Below are 11,195 nucleotides of genomic sequence, written 5' to 3'. Positions count from 1 at the left end.
TTTCATCTTCTAAGGTCTTCTTTGATTTCTTTTTTGAGGGTTCCAAAATTTTCATTATATAGATCTTTCACCTCTTTTATTAAGTTGATTCCCAAGTATTTTATTTTATTTTGAAGCTATTGAAAATGGGGTAGTTTTCTTCGTTTCCCTTTCTGAGGATTTATCACTGATATACAGAAATGCCTTTGATTTATGGGTGTTGATTTTACATCCTGCTACTTTGCTGAATTCATTTACTATTTCTAGAAGATTTCTGGTGGAATGTTAGGGTCTTCTAGGTATAGAATCATATGGTCAGCTTAGTGCCAATTTCAGTTCTTTTTTTCCTATGTGTATCCCTTTAATTTTTTTCATCTGTCTAATTGCTCTGGCAATTGTTTCAAGAACTATGTCAAAAAGAAATGGTGAAAGAGGGCATCCCTGTCTTGTTCCAGTTTTTAGAGGGAATGTCTTCAATTTTTCTCCATTTAGAATGATGTTAGCCTAGGACTTAAAATGGGATGGACTCAAACTTAAAGAATTCTCAGCAAAATAAATGATCTGTGAGTTGAATAGACAGCCTACATCTTGGGAGCAAATCTTTTTCCATCACACATCAGATAGAGCCCTAATCTCTAGGGTATATAAAGAATTCAAAAAGCTAAGCACCAAAAAAACAAATAACCCAAGGACATGAACAGACACTTCTCAGTACATGATATACAATCAATCAACAAATATATGAAAAAATATTCATCATCACTAACAATTAGAGAAATGCAAATCAAAACCACTCTTAAGATTTCATATCACTCCCAATCAGAATGGCAGCTATTATGAAGACAAACAACAATAAGTGTTGGTGAGGATGTGGGGGAAAAGGTACACTCATACACTGCTTGTTGGACTGCAAACTGGTGCAGCCAATATGAAAAGCAATATGGAGATTTATTGGAAAATTAGGAATGGAACCATCATTTGACCCAGCTATCCCTCTCCCTGGTCTATTTCCAAAGGACTTAAAAACAGCATACTACAGGGACACAGCCACATCAATGTTTATAGCAGCACAATTCACAATAGCTAAACTGTGAAACCAAACTTGATGCCTTTCAATAGATAAATGGGTTAAAAAACATGGCATATATACACAATGCAATATTACTCAGCAATAAAAGAGAATGAAATTATGGCATTTGCTGGTAAATGGATGGAGTTAGAGAGGATAATGCTAAGTGAAGTTAGCCAATCCCCAAAAGAACAAATGCCAAAATTTTTCTTTGATATAAGGAAGCTGATTCATGTGGGACAGGGAGAGGGCTCATGGGAGGAATAGATGAACTCTAAATAGGGATGAGGGGTTGAAGGGAAAGGGAGGGGGCATGAGGTTATAAATGATGGTAGAATGTGATGATCATTATTATCCAAAGTACATGTATGAAGACAGGAATTGATGTGAATATACTTTTTATTCAACCAGAGATATGAAAAATTGTGCTCTATATGTGTAATAAGAATTGTAGTGCATTCTACTTTTATATATAAAAAAGAAAAAATGGAATTTTCTGGTTAGCTTGTTTATTTTATTTTTAAATTTGTTTTAATTAGTTATACATGACAGTAGAATGGACTTGGACACATCATAGATAAGTGAAATACAAATTCTATTTCATCTGGTTGTACATGATATAGAGTTACACAGGTCATGTAATCATATACAGACAAAGGGTAATAATATCCAATTCATTCTACTATCATTCCTACCCCCATCTACCACTTCCCCTTCCTTCACTCCCCTCTGTCTATTCCAAAGTACCTCTATTCTCTGTTCACCCTCTTGTTGTGAATAGCATTCACATATCAGAGAAAACATTTGGTCTTTGGTTCTTTGAGATTGGCTTATTTTGGTTAGCATAATATTCTTCAGTTCCATCCATTTACTGGCAAATTCCAAAATTTCATTCTTCTTGATGGCTCGGTAAAAGTCCATTTTGTATATATTACACAGTTTCTTTAGCCATTTGTCTGTTGAAGGGCACCTAGGGTGGTTTCATAGTTTAGTTATTGTGAATTGAGCTGCTATAAACATTGGTTTGGCTGCATCACTGTAGTATGATAATTTTACATCCTTTGGGTATAAATCCTAGGAGTGGGATGATTGGATCATACAGTTAGTTCCATTCCAAGTTTTCTTGAGGATTTCCACACTGCTTTCTTTCCACAGTGATTGTACCAATTTAAATTCAGAGTGCTAAAAACCACTCAACTTTTACTAGTAATAGAACAGGGGAGAAAAGATCGAGTGCCAGACTAGGTTTCTCCAATCAAGTGAAGATCCCTGCTCAGAGTCTTTGTGATAGGTAGGGAGATTGGAATCATGAAAAAGTCAGTGGTACGATTACTGAGTTGAAGGCAGCCATTCCTTTTATGATTTCTTGGCCTTGATCCCTCAGGGGTGATGGAACTATTAAATATGCTGTGTTATTAGAAAGTGAGGTGGTTTTTGCTTTGTTTCTTATGAATAATCTGAGTTTTTTGGCATCACTTTATTTCACAGAATTCCAGAATACATAATGGTAGATTCTATCTGGAATAGTTTTCCCCATTCCCCAAGGCATCATTATGATGTAGAAGCATATTTGTAAGCATCTGGAGGGACACACCATGCCTAGAATTCTAAGTATACTTCATGAAAATTTTAGCTAGGACAGATTGAGTAGATTTTAGACCTATGACTGGATAACTTATAAAAACTTTGATAGTTAAGGAGAGGTCAAGGGGATAAAATCATGTCTTTGTTCAAAGGCATAGAAGCCAGCAAGTACTAGCCTACGGAGATGATAGTCAGGCATGAGCCAATTGGAATATAGTCTTCCAGTATGCCTCAAAAGTGAGACACAACTCCATAGCTGTAACTTGACTAGGGAATCCCCAAATCAACGAAGAAATAATTTGAGGTATCCTTGTATACACTAGATTTACCTTCAATAAATACATGACATATTGGATACTTACTATGATAATTATATCAATGATATAAAAATAAGCCAAATTATAGTTTCATATATTAAATTTGCAGGTTATGAAGATTATTCTCACTTTAAACTATAAAATTAATGAATTCCTTCCAATATTTTCCCAATAAAGTATGATTATTTTACATTATTCCCAGGAATGTGACATTTGATTGAAATGAGGGCCCCAGTGGAAATATGATAAAGTTAATTATATAATGAGAAATAAAAACAATCATAAAAATTTCAGTGTATTATTTTTACACCTGACTAAAATGTTGATTAATTTATAACTATAGTTGCATGTGTTTTAAAACTGGTGATTATTTAAAAGTGAAATTCTAGCTTGCATTCTAAAACATAATAATAATAATTAAAAAAAAACAAAGTTACTAGGTGTTCCCAATGAAAACTTGGCCAAATTATTGTAAAACAAAATGAAAAATGTTTGAAAGATAGCATCAGTTCAACACATTTGTTCATATTTAAATCTATGTAGTACAGATTATCAGAACTACATATGATTTCTATTGGTCAAAATTATATTCAAAGAAGTTTAATATTTGGAATTATCATTGATAACATTATAGTTGTATGAGAACTTGGTTGAAAATACAAATTGCAGTATATCACTTGTAAGAATTAATATGAAATTATAGGCTTCTGAATATGATTTAAGAAGAAGTGAGGTATTGATGGTTTTTATGGAAATCACTATTATTCAGCATAAATTCTATGCCAAGGATATTTACTAGGAAATACAAACATTCCTTGGACTGGCAGCTTTATTCCCAATTAAATGAATATAAAGGGGATCAGAAAATTTTACTATAATAACCTAATCTTTTTTTTTTCCAAATTGATGGAAGTATAATTGACAAATAAAAATATATTATAAATTTGGGGTTTATGGTATGGTATTTTAATATAAGTAAGTATTATTGTAAAAAGTTTAATGGAAGTAAGTTAACAAACATATTAAGTATCTCATAGAGTTGCTTACTTTGTGTGTGAAAACATCTAAGTATTAATTACTCTTAGGTTTGGGGTATAGCTCAATGGTAGAGTGTTTACTTAGCATGTGTGAGGCCCTGGGTTTGATTCTAGGCACTTAAAAAAATTGTTTTCTTGGAAAACTTCATATATGTACAAAATAGTAATATGCTACCATTAACTATGGTCACCATATGTATATTTAATCTCCAGAATTAATAACTGAAACTTTGTAGAACTGTAAAACTAAAACTATTCTTGATCAGCATCTTTCTATTTCTACCCCACCCTAAAGCCCATGGAAAACACTATTTTACTCCCTACTCCTATAAATTTGACTTTTTAAATTTTTCACATATAAGTGATATCATACAACATTTGTCTTTGTGTCTTTTTTCATTTTATTTGACAGAGTGTCTTCCAGGTTTATCCATTCTGTTGCAAATGGCAAAATTTTCTTCCTTTTTCAGGCTGATTAATATTTCATTGTGTGTATATACCACATTTTCATTATCCATTCATCATTGTTAGATGGACATTTAATTTGTTTCTTTATCTTGGCTATTTTGAATACTGCTGCAATGATGGGCTCAAGCAATCCTTCCACCTCAACCTCATGAGTAGCTAAGATTACAGTTATGAATAAATGCACCTAGCTTCTTTCTAAATCTTTTTAAAACTTATTTTGTCCAATATAAGTTCATTTTCTGTTTTTGGTAATCATTTGTATAAGATGGTTTTCCCATCCCTTTAATGTTAGCTCGTCTGTCTACATAACGTGGGTTTTTTCACTCAGCCTATTATCAAATCTGATTTGTTTGCTTAGTTGATTGGTTTGGTTGTGGTTTTTATGACTTGCCCACTCTGTCTTTTTACTTTTTTTTTCTGATTGATTTGTAGTTCCTTTGTTACTTTTTTATTCTCATGGCATTTTTTCTTTGTGATTTAATGATTTTCTATAGTGGTATGCTTTGATATTTTCTATTAATTGATTATGTATTTACTCCAAGATGTTACTTGTATTTACCATGATAACTACATAAAACATCTTATAGTTATAAGAGTCTGTTGTAAACTGTTAACAACTAACTTCAATCACTTAAAAACCACTACACTATTACTCCCATCTCCCACATTTTATTTTTTGATGTCAGATTGTTTTATACTGTGCATCATTAATATTATTGTAGTATGCTTGTAAAGTATTCTATTGTGCCTTAGCTTTTAGAGTATGGAGTGATTTGTTCACTGCCATCAAAGTATTAGAATGTTCTGAATTTGAATGTACACTTACTTTTACTGGTGAGCTATACACTTCCATGTTTTCTGGTTACGGTTTAGCACCCTTTATTTTGACTTTAACAACTATTTAACCCTTCTTCTTATAACACACATCTACTAGTGGTGTTTGTTTGCTTGGGAAATTTTCACCTCCCTTTATTGTCTGAACTATATAGTACTCTTGGTTGTTTGTTCTTCATTTTCTTTCAGCACAAGAATATATTATTCTACTGTCACCTGATCTGTAAGATTTCTGCTGAGAGATCCACTGATAGGGTTATGAGTATTCCCTTGTATGTGATGAGTTGCTTTTCTCTTACTGCATTCAAAATTTTCTGTCCTTAACTTTTGAAAACTTAGTTATAATGTGTCTTAATGAAATCTTCTTTGGGTTTATCATGTCTATGAACTTAGATTTCATTAGCTTTCCAAGATTTAGAATATTTTTCAGTAACTATTTCAATAAACACTCTCTCTCTCTCTCTCTCTCTCTCTCTCTCTCTCTCTCTCTCTCTCATTCTCTCTCTGTTCCTTAAGGGAATTTCACAATTTTTATATTATTTCACTTGATGGAATCTCAAAATCTTCTTCTTCTTCATTCTTTTGTTATTTCTTCCTCTCTACCTGGATAATTTCAAATGTCTTACCTCTGAGTTCAGAGATATTTTTCCTTGTGTTTATTAAGTCTGAGGTTGAAACTCTATATTGCATGTCTTCATTTCATTCATTGTATTCTTAACCTCCAAAATTCATGCTTTTGTAATATTTTATATCTTTATTGTTTATAATATTCCCCTTAAAATATTGAGTGGTCATCTGTAGTCTTTTGTAGTAAACTGTACTTCCTCTAAATTTTATTTTGAATTCCTTGTTGAGAAATCCATAGATATTCATTTCTTTGGATTTGTTACTGTAAAATTATTGGGTTCTTGTGGTGATGGCATATTTGCCTTGATTTTTTTCTTTTTTGAATTCCATGAATTATTGCTTTTGTTCTTAATTTAAAAAGGCAAGCAATGTTTCTAGTCTTTATTGACTGTTTTCAGAAGAGAAAAGCCTTCATCAGTCAACCTACTTAGTTTCTGAGGCATTTCAGATATTTTCTATGGATTCATCTATGTTAATACTAGTACTTGCAATTTAGGAGGGAAGTGTTTATAATTGCATGCCTTCTTTTGATTCCCCACAGCTAGCCTGGGTTCTGAGAGCTGCCCACTTATTTTCATTAGTAGGGTAGTGCCCATGTCTTTTTTTTCCCAAGTGCAAAAGTGTGATACCAAATGTTCAATTTACAAACAAGGAGATAGTGGCTTAGAATAAGGCTGAGTCACTGAATTTGTTTATGATATACTCTGTGTAAGACATTCATAAATCCTGAGAACTGTGGGATTTTATTTGGAGATTCCTATGATTTGAATGAACCTGCAAAACTTGTGTCAGAATTTAATTGTCACTGTGATGGCATTAGGAAATGGAAGCTTGAAAAGATGAATAATTATTGCTATTACTGTGGGAGTTGGTTAGTTATGAGATTGAGCTTCTGTGAAAAGAATGATTTCAGCCTCAATCTTCACTCTTTGTTTCACATCTGTCTTGTCCTTCCACCTTCCACCAAGAAATGACACAGCACAAAGGCCTTCTCCACATGATTATGCCATAAACTGGAACTTCCCAGCCTCAAGAACTGTATGTCAAATAAATTTTTGCTGTTTATACATTACCCTATTACCCTATCTCCAATCATCTGTTGTAGCAAAAAAAAAAAAAAAAAAAAAACCCAGAGTAAGACATAAATGAAGAATTTAGTAAGAATTTATTTCTAGGAATTTACTATCTGTTTGAGAATATTCACAAATATATCCCAAATTATGCAAAACTGTGTCCAATAATGAGTATAATCAAGATACTGTAAGAAAAATAAGATAATCAGGGCCTGAACTAGGGCAGTAGAAAACCATAGAAAAAGCAATTAATGGCTTATAGATTACAAAAAATATTAAAAAAAGGAAAAGTCAAAGTTTTTCTTTTCTAATTATGAGAAAATACAGATCAAGAAAATCATATATATATATATATATATATATATATATATATATATATATTCTCCAGTGGCCTCTCTAAGGCCAAATACATAGCTGCAGTCCAATATTTATTTCTCTGAATAATCTCTGAATTATCTATTTCAAATTTCTTAAGAAACCACTTTAACAAATACAATGGCTATTTTTCCCCCTGGAATGAAAAATTTGGGTTATGGTGTCATTTATGAAGTAATCAAAACTCCATTATTTACCTTATAATTTATACTTTTTTCTCCCTTTTATTTATTCAATAAACATTAGCCAAGTATATTCTATTGGCAATGTATGCTGTCATGCTATAAGAACTGGATAATTTCAATGGCAAAAACAAAATAAAAATTGTTTTCATACTTAACTCTAATTAACCATTCTTTCCTTTCACTTGATATCCTCTCACCTTCTTCTCTGCCCTCCTGTCCACAACTCTTCTCTTTCTTTGTTCATGGCAGATTTGGGGACTTTTCAGACTGGCTGACCAGAATCACAATGATGTTAGGCAGAGTCATGGTTTAAAAGAGGACAGTAGCAGATGCAGGAAAAGCTTTTTTCAAATGGTTATTTTGCTTAAAAGTCAACATATTACTAGGATTTTTGCCCTGTGTAACAGATACTAAGGAAAAACATATTGTTCTGCACTTGGAGCTTGACAAACATTATAGCAACATCTAAAAGCTATACTTGAGAAATAAGATAAATCAGTGCATAATGATGATCTGGAATACAAAAAAGAAGGATGAGAATATTAAGACCAGTTTATAAGTAACATAATGAAATACTTTCATTTGTATGACCATAAAATTAGTTTGTAAAAATATATGATAGGACTAAAATATAGCATAATATAATCATGTAAATAGAGAAAAGTGTGATAAGAGCTCAATTTTGGTAGAATTTATAGCTCCAAGTGTGTGTTAAGGATATATTATCTAACTCTAGAAACTGGAAAAATATAATGCTAGCCACTAAAAGAAAAAGAGATATATAAATTTCAAAACAAAAGACATAATCAAATTTAAGAAAAACAGATAAACCAAAAGTAATGCATATATAATGAAGAAGCCAAAACAACAAATAAAATTATTTTCTTAGAATTTAGCTATAAAGATGAAGAGAAAAATAAAGTAGTAAAGTATTACATGATCAAGATGTTTTAAATTAACTAATTCTAATTAGAATTAAGCTTCTGGGATAAGGTATTCTTTTTGCAGTTTATAAAAAAATTGACATTAGGCTATGAGACAAATACTTGGGAATCTAAAAAATCTCCAAGACATTTGAATATAAATCTTACAAATACATGGGTACATCAACACACACAAGTTAATTTCTCCAGATAGTTTGAAGTTCATAGAAACTTGTCTGGTGGTAAGTTTAAAATCAATATAAAAGATTGAAAAGTGAAAAAAAACTAAAATAAGATGGATTAAAAACAGATAAAAGTGTTAGTGTCCTATCACTGTGATCATTTTCCCCCATTTTTTCTCTTGTCATTTGTTTCTAAATATGATTACATCCAATAATGAGTTTCTCAATCCCACTGGTTGAACAGTTATCTAGTTTTTTTTTCTTTTATGAATTAATACATATTATGAACACATTCAATTTATATCACAAAATAAATGTTGCAAATTCATTTACAATAATTTAAACAATGCTGTGTCTGTATGCCAAAAGGGCTGAAGATTAAATTGAATAATTAAACTTGAGGTTGGGGGGGGGAAGTTGCTACTTGAATCAACTTCTGGATTGATTAAGCAACAATTAGGAAAATTAGAGTGACATTACAAGGAAACTAGAGTGATATTGCATCCTAGGTTAAACAGAGCAGGCGTGATTTCCTGACATCTCTGTTCCAGTTGTAATGCAGTGTTTTGCCCTGAATGGCTCCTTTTCTTCTCTACTCCATGCCTTTTCCAGCTCTACTTTGTATTTCCTTACAATTCAGTCGAATTATCTTATTGAATTGTGACTTACAGTATATCATGAAAGTACATATTTTTTCACTTTCCTGACTTCTTAACACTATTTGAAATAGTTCTTCGTGTGGGTCACCTGATAAACATTTGTATCTCAATTCTACTTTTGAAAATAGTCTATGTCTTGGAAATATGTCATCATAAATTTTTCTTCCAAGTGATAAAAACATAAGTTTTCTGCAGACTTTCAAAACTTTTGGATAGAATGCATGAATCATACTCACATATTTCATATGAAGAGTGTCTTACTGTAATTCATATTTTATGAAATATTTTACTTTAGTATATGAAACATTGCATTACAAATAGCAGAAATAATTAAAATGGAATTAAATATTTGTGTGAAATTTCATATTTTTAGTATACTTGCTATTAACTACATTTGCTATTTTTAATATCACAAGATTAGCTTTTAGAAATTTCACTTACCTTCTTGGGTGTTAAGGTCTGTAAATAAGTCAAAAATAACACCTGGTATTTTGCCAGAGAAATGTTAGAGTTCGTAAACAAGTCTGGATGGTGCCTGGCAAAATGTCAGAGGGAGTGGTTTGAAAAGTAACAAAAGTGAGCCATTAAGTGTGGAGATTCCTTATTGGTTGACTGATGTATCTAGTTTATGCTAATTAAGATAAGCTGTGCAAAAGGTATAAATAGCTCTGTTGCCCTACAATAAATGGCTCCCATTCCTGCTGTATCAATGTACAAGTTATTCGTCACCCCCCGGTTATTTTGCTGCAGCCGGACTGCGGCACTTGGGTCCTGAAATTATATGTTCTTTCATGCACCTTCAAGTCTTGATAGTAATTGAAAAATGTTATATTTCTTAAAAATTCTCTTATGCATAGTGCTTTTTTAAGAGAGAGAGAGAGATTTTTAATATTTATTTTTTATATTTCAGTGGACACAACATCTTTATTTTTATGTGGTGCTGAGGATGGAACCCAGCGCCAGGTGAGCGCGCTACCAATTGAGCCACATCCCCAGCCCCTGCCTAATTCTTTTTAAAGTGTTTCAAATTATACAGACATATAGTGAGATACTCACTCACTAGTCTGTTTGGTTTCTATAACTCCACTTGAAATGTAAGGTAGCTACTCATGTTTACTAGATATTTCAGTCTAGTAAATTTTTTTTTAGGAAAAGAAACATTTTATAGTGTCTCCCAGAATGGCTTACATAAATTTGATGGTATTTTCCAAAAATTTCATTGAAAATTAATATCACTTTTTTTTTTCCAAAATCTTCAGAATAGTCATTCTATAATTGTGGCCATGCTTAGAAAATGAAGTCAGATAAAACTCTAGTTAGTTCTTTGAATCAATAAGGCAAATATTATTGATTAGAGGTATTAAGAATTAATATTTTACCTAAAGGCAAGCATCACATGACATGGTATAAGTTTACTTGGAAAGATATGAATGATTTTTGTTTTCCCAAATATATTTATTCAAAATATAATCTGTTGCAGTCACCACACACTGTTTACTCACAGTTTTTTTTCTCATGTTGCTGATAAATTCTTTTCATGTTTCCACTTATCTGTAGGTTTTCACAAATGTATATATGAAACTTTGAAAGTTTTGATTTTATGTTATTGAATTCAGCTCTTTTTCAGCTTGCAGGAGATAAAAATTTGAGTGTTTCAAATGAAGGATATTATGTTTGCCACAAGAAATCAGACAATTTCTTTGATATTCTCTTTACTTATTGAAATCATTTAAAATAATGATAACTGGATAATCTTCCAATGTTGTCTTCAAAAAATAAATAAATAAATAAATAAATAAAGGGTAAGGACCGCTGACTTTTGAGTGATGTAAGAAACATAATGTCAAATAATTCAATATATTCAAATGTTTATTTTTATTTAC

The sequence above is a fragment of the Urocitellus parryii genome, chromosome 8, assembly GCF_045843805.1.
Source record: "Urocitellus parryii isolate mUroPar1 chromosome 8, mUroPar1.hap1, whole genome shotgun sequence".
NCBI lineage: Eukaryota > Metazoa > Chordata > Mammalia > Rodentia > Sciuridae > Urocitellus > Urocitellus parryii.
This window is presented reverse-complemented; position numbering follows the sequence as displayed.